The following is a 6,075-nucleotide window of genomic DNA, read 5'->3' as shown; positions in this document are numbered from 1 at the left end:
GCCCCGCCCCGCCCCGCCCCGCGGAAGAGGCGGAGCTGCGGGCTGGCAGCGGCCGGAGCGTTCTTTGCCTGGGTCTTATTCCTGCCCCAACTGCATTAACGTCCTCCTCGCTCGTGGGCCGCGCGGCTCCAGTGCCGCCTCTAGGCCCACGTGGGGTCCCAGTTAACTGAATGCCCGGCAGTTGTCGGCCGGCTTTACTCCGAGGCTCACCTGGGCTGTGATGGTATGGGGAGGCTGGCTCCGGGTGTCCCCTCTTAAAGGCCCAAGCTGGGCCGCCCTTAGGGAGACTGTGGTTTCCATCCGCCCGTTTAAAGCCCTCTCTCTTCCTGGGCCTGCACGTGTGGGGGTGCCTTTTAGGACAGACTCATTTAACTACCAAAATAATGGTGACTAAGGTTGCCAGGCATCCTCTGTATACAGGGCATGTCCTATATTAAATGATGTTCTTCTGTGTTGGCTTAAATGCCTTCTGCTTAGCTTCTCCAAATTTACCAACAAATCTGGAGTTTAGAGCTATTTTTATCACCCAGTAACTGGCACTTACATAATTTCAATGTAAACATTGGCTGAAAAAAAAAAATCATACCTTCCACAAATAGTCTCTCCTGCAGGTTTGGCTTAGTGAAGTTAAAAGAATTGAGAATTAACATTAAAATTACGTTTTTCATATTCAAGTAATTACCGTTAATCTGCATAACTTTGGTTCAGTGCACATGCTCTGCAAATCATCCAATGACCGCCTCGCTTGGGTGGTTCCCTGTTGCTGCTGAAAGTTAGCAAATCAATGGCAGCCCAAGCTTCTAACCGTGAGCCAATCGGTGGCAAACACCCGTGAACGTTGGCCAATCAGTGCCCTTAATACAATGACCAAGCTTTTGAAGTCACTGGGTAGCCATACTCCAGTGACCCCTACGATTCCCAAAGTCAACAGACCTTTACTTTGATGTTTCTGTTGAACACATTTTCTGACACGCGCCGCCTCCCACTGCTAGGAAATAGAAGGATCCTGGATGTCTGGCTCTATCACAGGACCTTCCGCTCCTTTTGTTACCAAACCCAAGTTGGGCTGCCTGTTGTCTGGAGGAAAGGAATGTGAGCTTTTTTTCAGAAGGCCCGCAATCTGGGAAGAAGGCAGGCTTTTGTCCCCAAACCCAGGTTTCTGCCTGGCCCAGGGGTTCTTTAAGAGGTTTGGGGTAGTTAATCAGCGAAGGGAGTGCAGTGGCCTCTAGCATTTCTTGATCACGTGCTGACTTGAAGATGCCTGCTACAAACATTTTCAGTGCTCAAGGGTTGTGCGTGGGGGTCTGGTTCTTGTTTCAAGATGCACTGGAGTGCTCTATTCTTTCCGCAAAGGAGGGCAAGGTCTACAGATACAAAGGGAGGTTGGTAAAATCATTTGTGTGACCTAAAAAAAAATTGCTGGACTCCTCAGAAAGCCGAGGTGGCTTCAAACAGAGTTGCTGGCCTCTGGGGCCTGGGCACGTTTGGTTCTTCACTCCTCAGGGCCAGTGGTCTGCAAATCTCAGTAAATTAGCTCTGTTACAGGCCAAGGGCCTGAGGTCAGCAAGGAAGGAGTGTTAACTTGAAGCAAGTTAACCCTTAAGGCCGGCTGAGTGCTGTCACACTTCCACAGGAATTAGGCTGTTACTGACCAACTATAGCATCAGGAAGTGCCATCCCGGAGAGTACAATAGGTATCTACCCCCCAAAACTCTGTGGCTGGAAGCCATACACAGTATTTCTCAAAGTCTCTGTGCACCAGGAATTCAGGAGTGATTTGGCTGGAAGGTAACAGCTTGGGATCTCTCATAAAGTTCCATTCTGGGGTCACTTGGGGCTGCACTCACCTGAAAGCTTGACTGAGCCTGGAGGCTCTGCCTCCAAGATGACTCCCTTACGTGACTGGCAGATTCATACCAGCTCTTGGTATGAAGCTTCAGTCCCTTCCCACATAGGCTTCTGCACTCAGCTGGGTGTCCTCACCACATGGCTACAAGGTTCCACCTAAGGTACACAGTCCAAAAGGCCAAGGCCAGAGGCACCTGGCCGGCTCAGTCGGTGGATGGAGCACACAACTCTTGATCTCAGGGTCGTAAGTTTGAGCCCCAACACTAGGTGTAGTGTTTGCTTAAAAATATATATATATAGTTTTAAATAAAATTAAAAATAAACAAGGCCAAGGCCAGCTAGTGTTATGACCTCACTTTGGAAGTCATCACCTCAATATACTACCAATACAGGCCAGTCATAATACATTATTAGATGAGATGCACAAGGGCATGGACGCAAGGATTAGAATCACTGGGGACCACATGGAGGCTGCCTAACCCTGAGATTTGGCCCATCAAAGAAACCACGTAGTTTACAAAACTTACGGTATTTTTATTGTAAAGCTTATGTACAACTGTTTTAAATTAATTAGGTTTCCAGGAACAATAGCACGAGGACTTCTATTTTCACACTGTCCCTTCTCTAAACCTACCAAAATGAACATCGACCATGAATCTAGAGATGGGTACACATATATAGGTGCATACGCACGCGCGCGCGCACACACACACACACACACACACACACCCTACATCACAGACCCTTAAAAAGCATTAGCCAGTTACTACAATTGGATCTAGCTTGGGGCACTTGGGTGGCTCAGCCAGTTAGGCATCCAACTTCGGCTCAGGTCATGATCTCATGGTTCATGGGTTCGAGCCCTGCATCGGGTTCTTTGCTGACAGCTCAGAGCCTGGATCCTGCTTTGGATTCTGTGTCTCCCTCTCTCAAAAATAAACATTAAAAATTTTTAAAAAAAAATTAGATCTAGCTTGAACGGGGACAATATTGGACATGGAGTTCCTCTATCTGGTATTACAGTGTAGGGAGAATAATGAGGAAGCTTCGGTAGACCCAAATAAAAATCCCCAAGTTGTGAGAATAACTGGAATCCTGGGCAACCAGAGAAGAAAACTGGGAGCGAGCAACAGGGGTCCCATTCTTTCCCAGAACAGCCTTCCCAGAGGGACGGAGTACAGGCAGTGCTGACATGCCGGCAGCTAGGCAGCAAGGTGAACCCGGAGAGATGGGACACTTGGGCCCTTACAGCTACCAGGGAGTCTGCTCATGCCTCAGCAAAGTTAAAAGTCTGGAGCTGGATGTCCCTCCCCTGGCCAATGCCACAGGGACTGGTTCTACCTAAACACACTATCCCCAGCCACTAGCCAGAGCAATAAGGCAAGAAAAAAAAGAAACCCAGAATTGGAAAAAAGCAAAATGGTTATTTATGAACATGATTTTCAATGTTAGAAAATCCTACAGAATTTTTTTTAAAAAATGTTATCAGAATAACTGAGTCGTGCAGGGTGGCATGACACAAGGTCAAAACACAAAAATCAGTTACATCTCTCTATATCATCAATGAACATTTGGAAATTTACTATCGTAATAGCATCAAAAACTGATAGACAAATCTGAAAAAGGTATGAAAACCTATATAGTAAAAATTACAAAACACTGCTGAAATAAAGATCCAAATAAATGGAGAGATTTTACCACGTTTTTGAGTCAAAAGACTATATAAAGATGAGAATTCTCCCCCCACAATTGATTTATAAATTCCATACAATCTCAATCAAAAATCCCAGGATATGTTTTGTAGAAACTGACATTCTAAATCCACGAAATGCAAAGGACCTAGAATGGCCAAACAACTTTGGCAAAATACAAATAGGAGGACTGACAACTGTAGACTTTGACACTTAGAAAACCTACAGTAATAGGGGCACTTGGGGTGGCTCAGTAAGCATCCAACTCTTGATTTAGGCTTAGATTGTGATCCCAGGGTCATGAGATTGAGCCCTGGTTAAGGTTCTCTCCCTCTTGCTCTCTCTCCCCTGCTCGTGCCACTGTCTTTCTAGAAAAAAAAAAAAAAAATTTTAATAAAAAAAATTTTTAAAGATAGAACTAAACATAAAACCTATGATGTTTCTATAAGGAAGGGCACCTGGGTGGCTCAGTTAAGCATCCAACTCTCGATTTCAGCTCATGTCAGGATCACACAGTTTGCGGGATCAAGCCCTGCCCTGCACCATGCTCCATGATGACAGGAAGGAGCCTGCTTGGGATTATCTGTCTGTCTCTCTCTGCCCTTCACACACATACAGACACACACACACACACACGTTCTTTCCAAATAAATATATAAAACTTCTAGAAGGAAAATGGGGGGGGGGGAATCTTTGTAAACTTGGGTAAGGCAAAGATTTTTTAAATATGACACTAAAAGCATAATCCATAAAAGAACAAACTAATATATTGGACCTCATCAATATTAAACACTTCTGCTCTTCAAAAGATTTAAGAGAAAAGATAAGCCACATGCTGGGAGAAAACGTTTAGAAATCACATATCTGAAAAAGGACTTGTATCCACAATCTGTAAAGACCTTTCCTCTCCAAAAAGATCTTCCAAAATCAATAAAACAACCCAGGGGTGCATGGATGGCTCAGTCCAGTTAAGCTCTGACTCTTGATTTCGACTCAGGTCATGATATCACATTCATGGGATTGAGCTCCAAGGCAGGCTATGCAACTCTGAGTGAGGAACCTGCCTGGATTCTCTCTCCCTTTCTCTGCCCTTCCCCTGCTAACACTTTTTCTCTCCATCAAAATAAACAAACAAAAAAACAAAGAATTTTTGAGGGGCATCTGGATTAAGCGATTAAGCAATTAAGCATCCGACTCTTGATTTCAGCTCAGGTCATGATCTCAGGATTCGTGAGATTGAGCTCCACGTCAGGGTCTGTGTTGATAGCCGGAGCCTGCTTGGGATTCTCTCTCTTCCTCTCTGCTCCTCCCCTGCTTGGGTGCTCATTCTCTCTCAAAATAAATAAATGTTGAAAGAAGGAAGGAAGGAAGGAAGAGAGAGAGAGAGAGAGAGAGAGAGAGAGAGAGAGGGAGGGAAGGAGGGAGGGAGGGAGGGAGGGAGGAAGGAAGGAAGGAAGAAGACAAGAAGAAAGAAAGGGAGAGAGGAAAGAAAGAAAGAAAAGAAAGAAAGAAAAAGAAAAGAAAAGAAAGAAAAGAAAGAAAACAACCCACTAATAAAACACAAGCAAAAGATATGGACACTGGACCTAAGACATAATGGAAGGCAAATAAGCACATGTAAATATTAGAATAGCTAAAATTAAAAAAAAAAAAAGGCACTACTGAGAATAGCCAAAGATGGACTGGAAATATAAGTCTCATACAATGCTGGCAGGGATATAAAATGATACATCTTCTTTGCACAACAGTTTTGAAGATGCTTAAAATGTAAATATATACTTACCTTATGACCCAGGCATTCCACTACTCTTACTTACCCAAGAGAAATAAAAGCATATGTCATTACAAAGACTTAAAACACAAATGTTCATAGCAGCTTTATTATAATAACCAAAACTGGAAACAGCCCAAATGGTCATCAAGAGATAAATGGACAAATTTTTGTATATCTATAGTGTAATACTGCCAGGAGGAAGGAAGGAAGGAGGAGGAAGGAAGGAAGGAAGGAAGGAAGGAAGGAAGGAGGGAGGGAGGGAGAGGGGGAGAGATAAAGAGGGAAAGAGAGAGGGAAAAGAGAGACAGAAAAAGACAGAAAGGAAGAAAGAAAGAAAAGAAAGAAAGAAAGAAGAAAGAAGAAGAAGAAGAAAAAAGAAAGAAAGAAGAAAGAAAGAAAATAACCACTGATACAACACATATGCACATGGTGACTCCAGATAATTATGCTGAGTGAAAGACACCAGGCCAAAAGTAAGAGTACATACAATACGTTGTTTATATAAAATCCTAGAGAAGCAAAACTCATCAAAGTGACAGCGGATCAGCACTGCTGTGGAGCTAGGAGAGGGGCATCAGCATGTTTGGGGGTTATGGCTGTTTATTTATCCTGACCATGGTGACGGCTTCACTGGTGCACACGGATGGCAAAGCTCGGCAATGATATCATTGATAATAAATAACACTTTTGTTCATTACGTTCGAGTCCTTGTTCTAAGCACTCCGACATGTATTAATGCAGTTGAATCCTCAACACAAACCT

This window comes from Lynx canadensis, chromosome C2 (genome assembly GCF_007474595.2).
Source record: "Lynx canadensis isolate LIC74 chromosome C2, mLynCan4.pri.v2, whole genome shotgun sequence".
Classification (NCBI taxonomy): Eukaryota; Metazoa; Chordata; class Mammalia; order Carnivora; family Felidae; genus Lynx; species Lynx canadensis.
Note: the sequence above shows the minus strand (reverse complement) of the source record.